We start from the raw sequence: 19,897 nt of genomic DNA, 5'->3' as shown, positions 1-19,897 counted from the left end.
TCTTGGTTAAGTCATCAGTGGGCGCGCCCTGTTCCACGGCACCCAATCGGTTGCTTATGCTCTCCACATTGGCACTGGGGCTGGCGAAAGCCGTTAGGAGTTGAGCGAGTTGATCAGAGGCAGACATTTGGATTGTTTCTTGAATGGGACTGGGAGTTTGATTTGTAGGAGATGAACTGGCTGCTCGTTTGATGCCGGCTATGAGGGAAGCTAGGGCTGATGGATTTCTTTTCAACCTTTCTCCTCTTCGACGAACCCACAGGATCCTTGGACTCCTAGTTAGAACATACCAGACGATTTTTAGAACTTGGACTTTCCGACACATGATATGATATGCATGCAATGAATGAGACGTAGACTTTGACCCTAAGTGCCACTCCGAAGATTCGGGATTTTTGATTTTGTACTTGTATTCGGGATTTGCAACCCATTTGAAATGTTTGAGAGGAGCCTTCATTCTTTTGTGAAGGTTGGCTCTTTGTACTAGAACTTGGAATGTCGAAAAAGAATATTTCGACCTATTGGAAATTGGACTTATTTGAAGGGAATTTCAACCCGCTCGAGAATTTGGAAATTGGACTGTACTAGAAAATTGAATTTTGTATTATTTCAAGGGAATTTCAACCCGTCAATATTTTAGGGGGATTTCAACCCATTGGACTTGGAGTATTTGAAGGGAGTTTCAACCCGATTGAAAAGGGAATTGACTTTGTATTATTTCAAGGGAATTTTAACCCGTCAATATTTTAGAGGAGCTTCAACCCATTAGATCAGGAATATTTGAAGGGAATTTCAACCCGCTCGAGAATTGGAATTTGTATTTTTTTAGGGGAGTTTCAACCCGTTGAATGGAATCTTGAACTTGTATTATTTCTGGGGAGTTTCAACCCGTGGATAGAATTTGAACTTGTATTATTTCAGGGGATTTTCAACCCGTTTAATGGAATTTCGAAATTGTATTATTTCTGGGGAGTTTCAACCCGTGGATAGAATTTGAACTTGTATTATTTCAGGGGATTTTCAACCGTTGAATGGAATCTCGAACTTGTATTATTTCTGGGGAGTTTCAACCCGTGGATAGAATTTGAACTTGTATTATTTCAGGGGATTTTCAACCCGTTGAATGGAATCTCGAACTTGTATTATTTCTGGGGAGTTTCAACCTGTGGATAGAATTTGAACTTGTATTATTTCAGGGGATTTTCAACCCGTTGAATGGAATCTCGAACTTGTATTATTTCTGGGGAGTTTCAACCCGTTGGAAATGTTTTGAATTTTGTATTGGGGAGCAATGGAAAGCAAGATTTCATTGTAGCTTGAAGATGAATTTGGAATTTGAATTTGTCTTGAGGTTTGAACTTTGAAATGGAAAGGACGCACTTTTGTATGTAGAACATGAGGATTTGTATTTGGAAAATCCGGCATTATGCCGCCGTGGATTTGAAACATTGAATCTAGGAACTTGAAAGTCCGGCATTATACCGCCGTGGACTTGGAACCTTGAAGTATAGGACTTGAGGTTTGAAATATAGAATGGAAAAGTCGGCATTACGACGGCATGAATTTGGAATTTGACCCTTGAAGCTTGAAATTTTGAAAGGTCGAGTTGGAAAGTTGGCATTATGCTGGTATGGGCTCGGATATTTGAACTTGAGATTGGAATTGGTAACTTGAGTTTGAGGTTTGAAGACTTGAATGTTTGAAATAGGAAATCCGGCATGACGCCGTTGGATTTGAACTTGAAATTTGAAACTCGAAATTTGAACTAGAAAATCCGGCGTTATGGCGCCCGTTGGATTTGAGGTTTGACTTGAAACTTGAAACTCGAAATTTGAATTAGAAAGTCCGGCATTATGGCGCCGTTGGATTTGGATTTGAAAATTGAGGTTTCTAGAAAATTCGGATTTGAACTTGAAACTCGAAATTTGGACTAGAAAATCCGGCATTATGACGTCGTTGGATTTGAATTTTGAAAATTGAGGTTTGGATTTGAAAATTTGGATTGAATTTAAAATTCGGAATTTGGACTAGAAAATCCGGCATTATGACGCCGTTGGATTGAATTTTGAATTTGGAACTTGGAATTTGGACTTGAAAATCCGGCATTATGACGCCGTTGGATTGAATTTTGAACTTGGAATTTGGACTTGAAAAATCCGGCATTATGACGCCGTTGGATTGAATTTTGAATTTGGAACTTGGAATTTGGACTTAAAAATCCGGCATTATGATGCCGTTGGATTGAATTTTGAATTTGGAACTTGGAATTTGGACTTGAAAATCCGGCATTATGACGCCGTTGGATCGAAATTTGAATTTGGCATTTGTGCGTGAGGCGTGTTTAAGGGTTTTGAATCAAATGGAGTGACACTCCTAAAGACCCTAAAATCGGCGATTTAGATGCATGAGGTTTGAATGATGCTCCTAGGGGTTTGGTTTCCTAGTTGGAGGCTAATTGGTTTTCGCAAGCTTGAACTCGAGGTTAGCCATTCACGCGTGCAAAGACGCCCACACAATGCACAAGTAGCACGTTGTCACACTAGTCATGAATATGAATGCGACATGCAAAGTTCTCAACCTAAGGTCGGTCTAAGTTTTGTATGATGCAAGTGGTAGGCTTTGGGTGTCAAAAGGGTACTTGACTAAGAGACAGATCCGGCGACAAGCGTTCACATCCGCCTAAGGGAAGTGCGTATCGGCAGACGGCCTTCATACTTGACATCGGGAATGTCAAGTAAATGCCAAGTTTCGGTAGGCGCAGAAATGGTCACACACTTTGGTCGGGAACCATATGGAGAGTCACCATTTCGTTGCCCCCGGGGCTAGCCCGAATGTAGAACACATCCGTTTGGGCAAAGGTAGAAATTCATTTTGCACAATATGGTTTTCGAAAAATGCATGAAATGCCTAGCAATTGAAATTGAAATCGTACTTGAATTTGTATTTGTAAAGCTCGTTTTTCGGCATTTGTTCACGAGGTTTGGGAGCGTCCTTCCAGATTCAAAAATAGACTAACTCCCAACACGAAAAGTTGAGCAAAAGTGGGCGACGAGCCACTGTGAGCCACTGTCCTGGGTGCAGGCAGTGGCGTTGGGCGCAAGGGCTGCGCCTGGCGCCAGTGCTGGCATCCAGTACTTAAGCAGATCAGTGGCTTGTTGCTCGAAATCTGCCCGCATTTTCGAATTGAAATTAGTAAAGTCCCCAGTGGAGTCGCCAGAATTGTAGGGGGTTTTTTTGTGTCAAAACTTGTTTCCCGTTCTACAAGAAGGGCGGTTCTTTAGAAAACCGTAGAATTTTTGTACCTCGAAGGAGTCGCCACCAAACATTGTTTAAAGTCTCGTTTCGAAAGACCGCAAGTGACTCTATTTTGGATAAGGCCTTGAATCCTTGAAACGGATGGGTGAGATCCGGGCACGGGAACAAAAATGCTTATTCCGCGAGCTTTAGAAATATTCAAGAACGTTGGCACAACATTTTTTCGAAAATATACCCTAGATTAGACTATGTGGGTTTGAATTTAGAGCAAATAGAATCTCTAATTGTATGGTGGTCACTTTGCTTTAAAGATTGATTTAAGGAACCTAAGGCCGGTTTGTCCAAAAATATCTTTGTTAAGCATGATGTAACCTTTGTATTTTGTTGTATTTAGCATGTTGGTGATGAAAGCAATAAAGCAAATAAAGCAACATCACAATACTAAATAAAGTGCGGAATTCGTAAATACAAGACCCCCTAGAAAAGGACTAGGGAGTAGGTCCACATTGCCTAGAAATGGACTAGGCAAGTAAAGATGCGGAATTGAAATTGCGGAATTGAAATTACGGTATTGAAATTGCGGTATTGAAGTGCGATATTGAAATTACGGTATTGAAAGTGCGATATTGAAATTGTGGTATTGGAAGGTGCGATATTGAAATTGCAATATTGAAAGGTGCATAATTGAAATTTTTACTTGGGCACATGAGATTCGAACGCCAAGCGGCTCCTTAAAAATAAGTGCGCCCGACACGAATTCAAAGCCAAAAATCTCAACTTGGGAGAGGTTGCTCAACCCAAATATCCTAGATTTTGCATGTTAAACTTGAACTTGAAAGCTTGAATATTGAAGTTTTGAACTTGAAATAATTGAAATTTGAACTTGAAATGATCCTAGTTTAGGGAAATAACCATGAACAACCCTAAACATGGTGAGATCTTGAAAATTGAAAACTTGAACTTGTATATTGAAAAATGGAGTTTTGAATCTTAAAGACTAAACCTTTAAATGTTAAAAGGTATCATCTTTGATTACCCCATTTTGGAAGGTGATTCTAGTCCAAGAGGTGATTGTAAACAACTTGGACATCCTTGAATCTTGAAAATTTGTATTTTGTATTTTGAAAAAGTTTGTATTTTTGGAAAACATGTATGATTGTTGCAAGTGGTGTTTTTTAATGATTAAAAAAACACCAACTGGCTAATCATTTAGAAATCAAAGCAACATAGTTGATTAGAATGGGATTCGGATTTACCTAGTTAGGTTTAGGAAAGAGCTCCCAATTGCTTTTGAATTTAGGAATTTTATATGTGTTTTTGAGGAGTTTTTTGAGTTGTATTTTGAGGCATAATGTCAAAATTACGACGTTGTATTGTTGTTCTCCTCCTCATTATGCTGGAAATGAGGGGTATTTATAGAAGGAATGGGTGCAAGGCGCCAGCACACGTCAGCGCAGGGCGCTGGACCAGCGCTGGGCACTGGTGACGTGGCTTGAATGCCGCCAAAGCAAGGACGGGGAATCATCCTTGTTTCGTCTTGTAGTGTTGTACCTATTGTACGAATAGTACTAGGTTTGGCGTTTTGTATTTTCTTAGAGGTTAAGGCATCATTTAGCGTCTAAAAACAAGCCTTTCTCGGGTTTTTGGATTCCGGTTTTACGGGACGGGGCCCGGCATGCTCGGTTTTGTGGGTCGGCGCCCGAATTTGACTTGCCTTATATGATTTTCAGTGGAAAAGGCCTAGTAAAACGAATGGGATGGTCCACTAGATGAGTTTGTACTTGGATTTTGAAATTGGATTTGGAAAGTTGTATTTTGTACGGAGAACCGAAAGGGGAACGGTCTCGGGGGTTGGATTTTGGATCTTGAATTTTGGAAGCATTCTTAGCAATTGGGATTTTCGCCTGGAGTTATTCCAATCACCTAATAAGGATAATGGTATTGTCATCATCCCAAAGGGGAGACACAAATTAGGTGTCTACACTAAGTAAAGTGCAGCATTAATTACCTTCATTAAAGTCTAATTATGTGTATTAAATTATGACCGTTACATTCATTGTGTGAAGCCTATAAAATGGCTTAGACGACTCTTTTGTACACAAGAATTTCTACTTGCTAATAATCCTCTCACTTATTCTCTTACGCCTCACTTTTTTCACTTTGCATTATCTAGCTCAATCGATTGCTAGCACCATCCTCAAGACAAGTTCGGCTCTAAGCAGAATTTGTCCAAAACAATTTGGCGCCCACCGTGGGGCTGAATATCAAGAGCAGCTCGATAATCCCAACCCACACACCATGGCCGAAAATGCTAGTTCATCCAATGATATCACTCGTCACGTTGAGGCCATGGAGCAGCGCATCAGCCTCCTCCAAAAGGAGAACGAAGCTTTGCAATCTCAGGTCAGATCTGCCACCTCCATCGCCACTGGGTCCAGGTTCCAGTACCGTCGAAATACCTCTAGGCTGAGACGCTGCCTAGTCCTCGACGTCGCTCCTGACTATCCCCTACATGTATCATTCGGCGAGCCTGGAGGCCCAGTCCTTAAACAGATCCCCGAGTTCGAGCCGCTGCCAAGCCAACCTCGTCCAAATCCGAGTTGGCTGCCCCCCCCCCCTCCAATCAAACGTTTTCTGCAGGTACATCGACGATCGTCGCTGCCTCAACGGCCGCCCAAGCCACCTCATCTGAAGTCGGCACATCCCAGATGCCGACGTCTGTTACCGTGTCGGCACTCGTCTTCAATCCGGTACCCCGTCCATTACCTCCTCCAACGGTAATTGTGTCGATGCCAATCCCTGTCTCGGCACCACCACAGAGGCCGACTCCAACACCGATGATCCAAGCATCATGGGATCAACTCTTCTCCCAGCAAGTCGTTCAGCCCGTTGTCAACCTAGTCGCTTCGGCACTAGGAGCACCTCCTCAGATAATGGTGGTTCCCTTAGCCAGCCAGGCACCGCAAGCAGCGTTCCCGCACACTCCGCTTCGCCCAGACTCCTCTCGAAACTATTCCATTTATAATACTCCTACCAGATCAGTTGTTCCGGTTAGTCACGGTTTTGTAACTCCTTTTCCATATGTGGCAGGTACCAACGCTACCCTGGGGACACCTCCATTCATGCAACAAGTCGTGCCGCAGTTCACCCCTCATCAACCTCATAACGTGTATCCACAAAACACCTACTACCAACATCTTCAAGCTAGCCTCCCCGATACATTTAGCCCCCTCATTCTGGTGCTCAACAACATATGCGAATATACCAACCACCAGCTCCAACAAATCATGACGATGATAAACAAAATCCCCGGAGTACCTACGCCAATCAAAGAAGCCAGTCTGGATAGTTATGTTGATTCACCATATGCCGACCCCATCGATGGCATCGACATCCCAAAGAGGTTTATCCCACCCAATATGCCCATGTATGACGGAACCACCGACCCCAGAGAGCACGTCCTAACCTACAAGCAGCGCATGATGAATCCCGGTCCCCAAGCACATGAGGGAAGCCAGCTTGTGTAAAGGCTTCGGCTCGACGTTAATCCGGACCGCCCTGAAGTGGTAAACCAGTTTGCCAAATGGATCCATCACCTCCTTCGCGCATCTCGACAACATGTTCAACCAGCAACTTGACAGCAACAGAGGGTTAGAGAAGCAGACAAGTGATCTATACCGTGTGTTCTAACAACCCGACGGATCCCTGAAAGATTACATAGCTCGGTTCATCGGGGAGAAGGTGACAGTTCCAGAATGCGACGTCCCGACTGCGATCGAGGCATTCAGACAAGGGTTTTATGGGGAGACCGACATATGGAGAGATCTTATCAATATCCTTGCAAGACGTTTGGAGATGCGCAAGCCAAAGCAATGGCCCAAGTCAGGCTCGAAGAAACTCTCTACTCCAGGAAGGGAACCAACGATTATACAAAGACGGACAGGTGACTGCCTTACCCTAAGAGGAGAGATGTTCGTCCTGCCCCTTACTCCCGACCTCAACAAGTAACAGTGGTGGAGGAAGACGACGACACCGATTAGAAGAACAGTCCCGACCTACCTCCCAGGATTAACGAATATTCATTTTGTGTTCACACTGTAGGTCTAACGAACCACCTCTCAAAGATGGGGAAAGCTGTGCAGTGGCCGCCGAAGTCCAGCAAGCCTGACTCAAAGAAAGATCCCTCGAAGTGGTGCAATTTCCATGCCGACATCGGTCATACCACCAATGAGTGTGTAGCATTGAGGAGAGAAGTCTCCTACCTACTAAAGAACGGATATCTCAAAGAAGTCATGTCTGACAAAGCTCGATGCGTCGTCAACAAAGACAACTCCAACTCTCCCTCTCGACCTCCTCCACCTCCCCCTCATACTAAAATTGTAAATTTTATTGCTGGAGGTTCTGACATTTGTGGTTTGACTTATTCTACAGCAAAAAGGCATGCTCGAGAGAATGAGATCGACAGACCAGTAAGGGCAGTAGCCGCGAAACATCTGACCCCTATATCCTTTGACGAATCTGATGTAGGTGATATCCCTGACAAATATCATGACGGTCTGGTAATATCTATTCCCATTGGGAATTGTATGATCAGACAACGGCAACTTCACCAACGTTATGATGCTCGATTCCCTCAAGGAGATGGGGTTGAACCCTGACACCGACGTCGTCAAGAAATCTACGGTTCTGATAGGATTCAGTAGCGAAGCGAAAACTACCTTCGGAGAAGTCACTTTGCCCGTCTATGCCCAGGTAGTCAACCAACAGGTAAAATTTTGTGTTATTGATTGTCCTTCTTCTTCCAACATTATATTGGGCAGGCCATGGATCCACGACATGAAGGACATCCCATCGACCTATCACCAAACTATCAAGTTCTCAACTCGGTGGGGGGTCCAGGAAATCAAAGGAGATCAACATGAATCCAAAGAATGTTACAAAGCGGCACTGAATCCTTCAGCCACCAACAAATCCTCGTTATAGCAACTACATTCCAGTTCCGACCCCACGAGCTATAAAGAACCAAAGTCTGAACAGCTCGACGAAGTCATCTTGGATCCTGCCAAACCAGAGCAAGTCGTCTTCAGGCTAGTGGGAGTACACGCATTAAATGTATGTGTTCATTTAATCTATACTTTTGCATAGATTATGGACCTGAGATGTTTTCCTCTTTGTTAATAGATAAGCATTAAATCCCAAAAAATATAACCCAGCCAAACTTGTTCAACCCAACCAATTTCAAGCAGTTATCAGATGAACATAACCCGATATGATCTGAACCTGTTACAACCCGACTACACCGTTTACAATCCGACGTGTTCTAGCCAAAACCGACCTGACCCGACGATAACTCGACCCGATATGGCCCTAACTTGTTACAACCCGGATAAATCCGTTTACAACATGATTCGACTATACCCCGACCTGATATGAACCCATGTCCTACCAATCCGAACCGAACTGACTCGTTATTTTTAAACCTGGCTCGATCCGACCCAATAGCCAAATAAACTGTTTCAACATGAACCAATGAATCCAACTTAAACCCAATCCGTTTATCCGAATTGATACTCCTATGCACACCTAATGCGAAGTAGATGGCTTGCTACATGCATCTTCCCTTTCAAGTTCAAATAAATAATAATAATAATAATAATAATAATAATAATAATAATAATAATAATAATAATAATAATAATAATAATAATAATAATAATAATAATAATAATAATAATAAATATATATATATATGATAATAATGATGATAATAATAATAATAATAATAATAATAATAATAATAATAATAATAATAATAATAATAATAATAATAATAATAATAGACGCCTTTGCTTAAGCCTGGAGGGGGTATCCGCCCTATTGCTGTTGGGACGGTTTGGAGGAGACTTGTATCCAAGGTCGCTGCTGTCGTGATCGGGAAGGAGGTTGGTAGTTATCTTGAGGATTTTCAGTTTGGGGTGGGTGTGCCTAACGGGAGTGAGGCTATTCTCCATGCTGTCAACAGGTTGGTCGAGGCCAAGGGTGAGGTGAGCAGCATGTCTATGCTTCTGGTTGATTTTAGCAATGCTTTTAACTTGATAGACCGTAGTACTATGCTTAGAGAGGTTCGGCGTCGATGTCCTTCGCTCGCTCCTTGGGTTGAATTCTGTTATGCCCGGCCGGCTAGGTTGTATTATGAGGGCTCTGTCTTGCTTTCTTCCCAGGGGGTTCAGCAGGGTGATCCTTTGGGGCCTTTGTTGTTTGCGCTTACCTTGCATCCGCTTATCCATCTGATCAACGAGAAGTGCAATCTTGATTTCATGGCTTGGTACCTTGACGACGGTACAATTATTGGGGACACTGCTTTGGTTTCTTCGGCTTTGCAGGTGATCACTACCGAGGGTCCGGCAATGGAGTTGCATTTAAATGTTGAGAAAACGGAACTCTTTTGGCCTACTCCTGATCCGAGGAGGTACGACTCCACACTTTTCCCTCCTAGCATTGCCCGCCCCAGGGATGGAGTCGAGCTTCTGGGTGGGCCAGTTAGCTTGAAAGCTGACTTTTGCAGCCGCTTGATAGAGGACAGGGTCGCTAAGACTGTGGGTTTGATGGAGGTCATGGCTACACTTAATGATCCTCAATCGGAGCTCCTTCTTCTGCGGTGTTGTGTGGGAGTTAGTCGTTTGTACTTCTGTTTACGGACTTGTCCGCCGCATATGCTCGGGTCTGCTCCTTTTTCCTTTGATCTCGCCTTTAGGAGGGTTCTTCGGGATATTATTATGGATGGTGGTGCCGGTTTTGGAGATTGGCAGTGGCGGTGTGCCACTCTACCTTTTCGGTTGGGTGGTTTCGGGGTTTACACCGCGCATGATTCTTCCGCATATGCTTTTGTTGCCTCGCGTCTCCAGTCTCTTGGTCTCCAGAACAGACTGCTTGGGCATGGCGATGACTCTGTTTTGGGCCTTGCTTGTGATTTAGCTTTAAATAGCTTTCGGGATTTGTGTCAGTTCGATCCTCTCGATTTCTGCCGTGTGGTACCAGCCCCCCCATTTATGAAAAAGTTGGCTACAGTGTACTTTGATATGGTAGAGAAGAAGATGATGGGACAGCACAACCCGAGTTCCAGAGAAAAGGCTATACTCATTAGCAACCGAGCGGCGCACTCCTTAGACTTCTTGAGAGCCCTCCCTATTGAGAGGTTAGGGCAGACGATGCACCCAAGGCAATTCAGGTGTGTTTTGTGTTATCGACTTGCGATTCCTATGTTCCCTCCTGACTTTACTTGTCCTTGTTGCTCCTCGAAAATCATAGATCGTTTTGGGGATCATGCGGTGCATTGTAGCAATGATGTGGGCCTGAAATTCCGCCATAACTTGGTTCGAGATGTTTTAGGGGATATCTGTTCGCAGGCTGGGGTTGTTGTGCAGAAACAGGTGCCGTTGGGATTTCTGTCTGAGGAAGGGAGAGATCTCCGTCCTGCAGACCTTCTCGTCTACTCTTGGGACAAAGGGAAGAATGTATGCTTAGATGTCACAGGTATCTCTCCATTCACCGGGCCAGAAGTTGATGCTTTTGCTCCTGGTGTTGCTGTCGCTAATGCTGTTGCCAGGAAGAAGAAGAAGTATGAAGCGAAGTGCATAGGCAACGGATATGGTTTTATCGCTTTTGCTTTCTCCACCTTCGGAGAACTAGGGAGTGATGCCCTCGAGTTCATGTCTAGGGTCTCACGGGTTGCTCAGAGTAACACGGTTGTTGTTAACATTCGTTCTTTTCTTTTTCATCGTTTGTGTTTTGCTTTGAATAAGGGTGTCGGAGCCCAATTAGTGGCTAGGCTACCATCCAACTTTGTGTAATCGCTTTTTTGATATAATAATAATAATAATAATAATAATAATAATAATAATAAGGGAAATTCCCATTAGTACACTCTTATTATTGACTTTTGCTAATGATACACTTACTTACAATTATATTTCCAATGGTACACTTAAACTATTGACTTCCCTACCATCCTAATTTTTTTCATTAAATAACTTAACCCTAGTTCATCATTAGAATTCAAAATTAAAAATAACTTGTTCTTGCTACCCATGAGGCCTCGACTCCACAGTCCACAACTCTATAAGTTCCCATCTTTCTCCTTAATTAATATCTCAGTCTGACACCCTTTCATCTCCAATCTCTTGTGCTCAAAGGTCACTGCTAAACTGAAATGGGTGAGTGGTCTAAAACGTTGATTGCTAAGCTCTCTTGTGTTGCAATTATCATTTGATCAAGTATAGGGGGAATCCAATAATACATTAAAGTTCATGATTGTGTTTGATTAATTTGCTTTAGGAATTAGGTGCAACATCCATGGAGTTTGGTAGGGGTAAAAACATCGGCCTTCTTACATAGCGGGCAAAAGATTGATTTGGGAGGAGGCCCAAAAAAGATATACCGCACACGAGAAGAATCAAAGAAACCGTATGTTTATTTGAGGTGTCAGATGTATTTCTATAATTTCAGTAATTTTCGGTAATAATTTCACCGGAAAATATATTTGGGGCTAATTTCATAGTTAATAAGACTTATAGGGTCGGATAATTGATTCAACAATTGAGGTGAAGTTGAATAATTTCTCAACAATTTTGTTGTTAAAGTTTAGAATTCGAAAGATAAGAGTAGACTATGTAGTTTTATTTACGTTTTTAGATGACAGGGGAAGAAGATAGGAAGATGAGCTCTTTAGGTTTCTGCGTTTATCAAAAGTCTTAAGTTTTATTTGTTTTTTTATTTTTAATTCTAATGATGAACTATGGTTAAACTATTTAATGGAAAAAAAATTGAGGATAGTAAGGAAGTTAACAGTTTAAGTGTACCATTGGTAATATATTTGTAAGTGAGTGTACCATTGGCAAAAGCCAAAAATAAGAGTGTACTAGTGGGAATTTCCCTAATAATAATAAAAAGCACCGTACTAGTTTTTCTTGGATTATTCTTTTATGGACCTGGTTCACAATAAAATTAATGTGGACCAAAGAACCACACGTGTCAAACTTCCAACAATCGCAAAGAATTATTTAAGTTGCTTCTCTCGCAGCAAACCAACCAGTCTCTCTCATCCCCATCCTTTTTCTCTTTTCCAAAACCTCAATCCAAAAACAAAATCATCTAGGCACAATTGAAGAAAAAAATGGAAAATCAAACATTGAAATCGATCTCCAGAAATCCATGGGTAGCTAGAGTTTCAATCAAGCAAACACTGCACTCAATGTAATTTTAAAGGAATGGAAAACCTAAATTCTTTTAATTATACTAAGAACACGATCAAAAATTGCAAAATTTTACATAATTTTGAATGAATTAGCAACAAATGATGCTGGTGTTTCCTCCTCATACGGTCTTTTCTTCGCGACTTCACGAGTGGTGTTGGTGAGGTTAGATTTCCTCTATTAGTGCGTCAATTAGTTCAATTTCTACTAGGTATGATTTACGAATCCCTTATAAATTTTTCTTATTATATTCATGATTTGTTTTAGGTCCCTATGGTTTTGAATTTTGATTTTCAGATACTAATGTAGAATATTATCCCCATTTTTTTACAAGCATGTGTGATTACCCTTGAGTTGGATCTTTTCCCCTTTCGGTTTTTCATAATCAACCCAATCTTAAGGAAAGAGGTCAAGGGAAGAAATATAAGAATGAATGAAGGCTGGAAGAGTTTAGAGGGACCTAAGACCAATAATGTATGTTGTTCACTTTTCTTTGCATATAGTGACCCCAATTTAACTATAATCATCTTGTTTTAACATAAAGTGATCCTCAAACAAGAAGGCATCTGAGCATAACTTTAGATGTTTCAAAGTTATGGGTTCTTTCAATGCATTTTTTAGATATAGTATTCTTAAATTTGGTATACACTGGAAAACTACAATACGCCACTCTGTAATTCTTTCCACCAGATTAGGCTTTTCACTCTTTCTCACTTCCCTTTCCTCTTCTGTTGTCTTCTTGTTTTTGCGGCTTGTCTCCCTTATTTTCTGGGACTGAATTTTATGAAGTTGTTAATTTGTGTCTGACTCTGATTGACTGAGTGGTACTAGTAACATGTTACACACACTCTTAGGAGATTGACAATGCTCTATTCTGAAGCTAAAATGAGAAGATACGTTGATGTAAAGGCTAAACTCAATTCTTGAATTTGATGCCGTGTGAGGTTTTATTAGGTAGGTGTCTATAAGCCTATTAGCTCAATTGGTCGGGCACTGTGTCCTTGAATGATGAATGACACAGAGGATGTAGATTCACATCCTACATAGGCCATTTTTTCTACATGACATTAATACATAAACACCATTTTAAAATTAAAGTAACCTTCTAGTTCTGTGTTGTTGGGAAGTTCAGATCGATATGAAAAGAATAAGATGTTTACGGGTCACTATGTGAAAGAGAGATGTTTACGGGTCTTCTCTTTCACATAGTGACCCGTAAACATCTTATACTTTTCATATCGATCTGAACTTCCCAACAACACAGAACTAGAAGAGAATCAATTATTCTAGTTCTGTAAAGACATCAGGTATGTAGGCTTGGGGCTTCACATAACAGGAACAACTTCCGCAAGGCAAAACAACAAATTCAGCAAAGCACAATAACTCAACAGAACATCTCATACCACATCTCAACATATCAGAATTGACCCTGCTAGCACCTGAACAACGAAGCCAACCACAGAACTGCAAAAAAAACAAATTGAAGAGAAGTTAAACTGGTCTTGCAGTAAGCAGCACAACAACCTGCATTAGGTCAGTAGTGACCCCTTTTAAATGTACAATGATGATATTTTTACACATAGTCAACCCTTCATCCATCTCCAATCATCCTTCTTTCACGTACTTTGCCTACAAGATAACCTTCTGAATGGGTCAATACCTTCTCAATTGGGTTCTTTGATGTCTCATGAGCAGTTTAGGTTTAGGGGTAACCTATATTTACTAGGACAGATTCCTCATCAGTTGGGTCTACTTACTAATCTGACAACATTTAGGGTTGCTGCAACTGGTTTATCAGTGTGTGTTACCCTCTTCATTTGGGAACCTTGTCAACTTAGAGACCCTTGTTGTGTATGATACTGAGTTTTCGGGGTCCATTCTACCTGAACTGGCATAAACTCGTTATAGTTACCCCTTTTATCATATATTTACCCTTGATTATCATATAGTTACTATATATGCTTGTATCCTTGTTAAAAATATAATTACACTTTTTACATATTTTTGAGTTTGTGACACTTTCCTATTTCAAAATATAGTCTCCCTTTTTTACATCAAGTGACCATATCTGAAGTTACCATCTTTAACATAGTGACCCTTTTTTTCTCAAATAATCACCCTTTTTAACTAACTAATAGTTACTCCTGCCTGATAAGTGATAAGTGCTGCAATTTAGATGCCTGCCACCAAGCTTGGATTTGGAACATTAAAGCTAGCCCGAAAGTCCGATATTTTTTTTCCTGGAGGTTACGTGCAAACCAAACAATATAGGAATTAAAGCTATAAGTTAATAGCCTATATAGGATTCGAACCTACGTCATGTGCAATTACACATAGATATACCATTTAAGCTTTAGGAGCTTTCCATATAAAAAATACCATAGTAATACCACATAATAACTTATAAATACAGTAACTTCTGGAATTTTAGAAGAAAACCTTCTCATACAGCTTATCAATACCACATAACTAAAGCTTAAAAACGCCATAAAAATAGTTACTAGTGGTAGCCGCTTTAGAGTTCAGACTTTTGTCACCATTTCAGATCACTTGGTGGTCAAGGCCAGAGGTTTGAGACTTCAGGCGATGGTTGATGACTACAATAACATAGTCAAATAATTAAAATATATACCATGTGAATTCATTAGTTTAACGAAAGAGAAATTATGTCATTTTCTTTTTTTAATTTGAACACCACCAATCCAACATATGCTAGTGAGATAATTATAGAGTTCAGTATGAAGAATATGCTAGCAATAGTTGCAGAATTTGAGCTATAAACTTTTCCATGGAGTTCATTAAACTATATTCTAATAGGGTTCCCACGTCCATTGTTTAGATTGTGAACGCATATGATATACATATTTAACAGTCTCTTATCAGAATTTCGATGCATTGGGGAGCTAACCATTTATGTGCTACATATAGTGACCATTACAAAGGGTATAGTAACCCATGTGATTATAACAATTATAATTTTCGCAGTTCTACACAAGAAGACTTAAAGTTGTAGTATAGTGACCTTAAACTTGTGAATGTTTACAACGACTAGTGATGTGGCCTAATTGGAGAGTTCCATCCTGAACCTACCAAAGAACAACACGTGGCCCCCGCATGCATACACCCATGTAACGAACTCTCCCTCAAAGGAAACAAAAGATCGAGGCCCAAAATTACTTATAGTAGGCCTAAAACGAAGAGGCACACTAAGCCCTCAAAACCAGATAAGGACACATGTCCCTATCTCTGTGATCGGACAAATATATAGTTAGGGTTTGGGACCAATTCCCAAAAACCCTAGCCCTATAAATAGTTCAGATCCCAAGGTAAAAAGGGCATTCAATTCATTCTCAATTACCTTAAACTATTCTACTCTGCCTTCTCTCTACAAATCACTTCTATCTCTATTTAATACTTATTTAGGCATCGGAGGGAATATTCCTACGGGAATATTCTTGTTTTGCACGTTGCGGAAAGATCGTGCCGGCGCATACTTGATACCTCCGAGGAAAGGGTTACACCTCAGCACCAACAAAGTTCCCACAACATTTGGCGCCGTCTGTGGGGAGGTATAGTATCATAGTGGAACTGCAATCCGACGGTGAGGGGCATAATGACAACTCAGGAGAGGGGCTTCCGCGTCAGAGGAGTCAACACCATATAGAAGAGGCTAATCGGATTGCCAACGCAGGGAACACTCCTCGCCACGTCCAGGAAGCCAAATTAATTATTGAAGAGCAATCGTGCGTCGAGGCACCTCCTCCTGGTGGACATCTAAGCCCTAGCATAAAGGACACGATACTGGATGAAAATCTAGATCTGCCGGTTTCAGTAGGAGCGTTGTGAGAAATTCAGGCCGGATTTCAGCAGTAGATGAATCAAACCTTTCAAAAGCATATGAGCACCACGCTGCAAGATGAAATACGAAGGAATATGTTGATCTACATGAAGGAAATATGTCCTTCACCAAAGGTGCATTAAGTCTAATACCAAGGTTCAGATTAATTGCGAACAATTAATTCAGTTAGATCAAGATATCGGAACAGCTAGCTGCAGCAATGCTTCCGATCAGTGAGTTCTAATGAATATTAAGCTCACAACTTACTCTTGACTGAACCTACAAGGTCACACCAATGGCATGTAACAGATCACCGGATTAAATAAATCGGAAATTCATTTAATAGCTTTTCGGGAATCAGTTTTGGAAAACGTATTATACGATACGACCTTGCATCGGAATCATATATCGTATCGCGAATATTCAGAAGCTGGGCGAAACGAATAATCGTATCGTACGACGGTGATTCGTCGTGTACGATACGATAAATAATAGCCGTAAGGTATTAGTCGCGAATACGAAGAGCATCGGAGTTGCCGGCCCGTCGAGCCGAGCGCGCAAGCACGCAAGGCCCAACGAGCCAGCGAGCTCGCGAGCAAGCGAGCAGGCCAGCCCGCGTTGTCGCACGAGCGCGCAGCAACAGCAGCAGCATCGCAGCAACGAGCGAGCAAGGCCCATGGCCCAGCTGCTCGGCTGCGCGCGTTGTGGGCTTCGGCCTGCAGCGTGTGGATGGGCGCGGGTCGGGGCGTGTGTGTTGACATGGCCGGTCAAGGCTATTTGGTCTTTGGCCGGTTACATCATTAATATAATTAGGTTAAATATATTTTTCACACCCACAGCACACAATCAGTTTTCCAATATCCAAAACCTAATTCTAATATTATGTTCTTCAGTTTTCTCTCTGTGAAAACTGTTCATCCCAAAAAGAAAAAACCTTGTACGTTGTCTAAGCTACAATAATCAAGGCGGATCTGAACGTGTCGGTGAACCAAGTAGAGGAACGACAAGTGGAGTTCTTTGTTCGTGTTCGTTGACAGATTACTTGGGAAAACACGCTTCGAATGTAAGTTTGCTTAATCTGTGCTTTATACATGTTTCCTGGCTTTGGGGATTGTTCCGCACATGTTATGTATGTTTAGCTGTATTCCCCTACAGTGGTATCACGAGCCTTATGTATTCAAATAATTTTTTAGCATGATTTTATTGTTTTCGCTGTTGTCGAATTTTTTGGAATTTTTGTTGATTTTTTCGGAATTATTATGAATTATTGGATTAATTGCGTAATATGTTCTGAAATCAAAAAGATTCGTATTTTCGACTTTTCTGACCCTAATCTGATTGAAAACGATTTTCTAAGATCAACACATGAGAACGAATTGCAAAAACAGGCCTCGAAGTTGTGTTTTTTGGGCGTTTATGTTAATTTTCGAGTTAAAATTAATAAATTCCGAAAGTTTTTCAATTAATTGGTCAACCTCGTTCGTTCTTAAAATTTGAATAATGTTAGCCTTGATTTAATAATTTTAACGAAATTGGATTGTTGTTAAATTAATTAAATCTCAAGAATCGTTATTTTTCGAAAATAAAAATCGTAACTTTTTTTTAAATGAAAAATAACTTAAATGCAAACGTTCGTGAAATTAAAAAAAATAATTAATTGAGTTGGTCCGTAGTACGAACCAAAGGCACGAACACAAGGGTGGGGTGGACGTGTGGCTCATCGAGCCACGCGGGCTGCCACATCCGTGCCGAGCCACAACAACGTGGGCAGCAGCAGCGTGCTACGTGCCGCGCACGCTGGGCAAGGAAGGGGCTGAGCAAGGCAGGTGCCTTGGCTTGCCATAGCTGCGAGCAAGCAAGGCACCTCGCCTTGCTTTCCGCAGCGACGAGCATACAGGGGCAGCAGCATGCTGCGAGTACGTGTGCGCGGATGCGAGGTGCATGGGCCTTGCTCGTGTGCCTTGTAGGCCACACCATGCGATGCTGCGCTTAGCCCTCGCATGCACACGAACAATTTTTTTTTGTTTTTTCGTTGGGCTTGACTTTTATGTTTGCATTAATTTGGGCTAACGGGATAATTAATAATTATTTTATTTACTTGGGTCGGGCCGCGAGTTTTAATTTAATATGTAAATAATTAATTATCAGGAATAATTATTGGTTTGAGTGGGAGCCAGTAAATGAAATTAAAAATGAAAGAATTATTTTCGTAGGTCGCATTATTTTAATTAAATTCAATTTTAATTAGAATAAACTCTAAGGATTAATAATTTGGAAATTGATTATTCTTTTAGGACGCGTTTATGTGAACGTGAATTTTAATTAATTCACGTAAATACTTGCATAATTATATGGGCCATTCGTTTTAGCATACGAATGGGTGAATGCATAGAATGTATATTTTATGTAATGCAGGTACTCCAAGTGACTAGTATGACCATTTTAGGATAGTTAAATACGGTCTGCGAACCGTTCTATCTTTGAATGTAAAGTTTTAAATATGGTCTGTGAACCATGGAAATTTTGATGTAATTTTATTATTTCTAGTATTTCTAGTTTAGAACATTAAGTTAGCATTGAATGAAGATTCAAGACGATGCCAAGCTAACAAGATGGTGAGGAAGATTGGATGCTTCAAGACAAGAGTTTTGGGCCATACTAGTTCACCAATTTCATTTATGCTTTTATATATTGAATGAATGTATATTATGCATGAATGCGTTTTTTGTATGACTCGATTAGATTTAGTTCACTAAATAATCGAACCAACATAGGAGCAACTAGGTCCAAAGTAATATTGAGTTCAAAAATCTAAGGATCTAACGTAGTAGGTTTACGCCAAAGCGAGGTGCTATATTAGTTTACTTAGATGGTAATGCGTCCCAAAGGAGCACGTTGATTGTGGTTTCAACTCAAACAACAATGGCATTATGTTGTGGCAATGGGATAAATTAATTTATTAACCAAGAGTAATTTGGAGATTACTAGCAATAGGTTTTGCTTACCTAGAATCTTAAAATACTTAAGACATGCCAAAGCTGCTTAAGGATTTAGGACTTTTAGGGTCTTGGAATCGTTTCATTCATTTTGGACCATGTTTAATTTTTGCATGAATGAAATGTTTAATAGCTTTGATGATTTCATGAATGCTTTTATTTCAAGTTATTAAAGTATGATAAATGTTTTCTTTGCTAGTTCATTTTGTAGAATCGTAAATCTTCAACTTTGTTGCGTTCGGACAATAGAACTGCGATATTTCCTCGATCGATTGGTAACTAATTTTGAGAGCGATTCTCAAAGAAAAGGAGAATTAGAGCGTATCTTGAATGCTATTTTCTTATAATGATCTTCATGGTTGTTGTTGTAGGGGAATACAGTTAAAACATAATAACATGTGCGGAAACAATCCCCAAATCCAGGAAGCATGTATAAAGCACAAATTAAGCATACTTACGTTTGAAGCGTGTTTTCCACAATAATCTGTCAACGAACACAAACTTAGAACTCCACTTGTCGTTCCTCTACTTGGTTCACCGACACGATCAGATCCGTC

The sequence above is a fragment of the Spinacia oleracea genome, chromosome 4 (genome assembly GCF_020520425.1).
Source record: "Spinacia oleracea cultivar Varoflay chromosome 4, BTI_SOV_V1, whole genome shotgun sequence".
NCBI classification, from domain to species: Eukaryota; Viridiplantae; Streptophyta; class Magnoliopsida; order Caryophyllales; family Amaranthaceae; genus Spinacia; species Spinacia oleracea.
Note: the sequence above shows the minus strand (reverse complement) of the source record.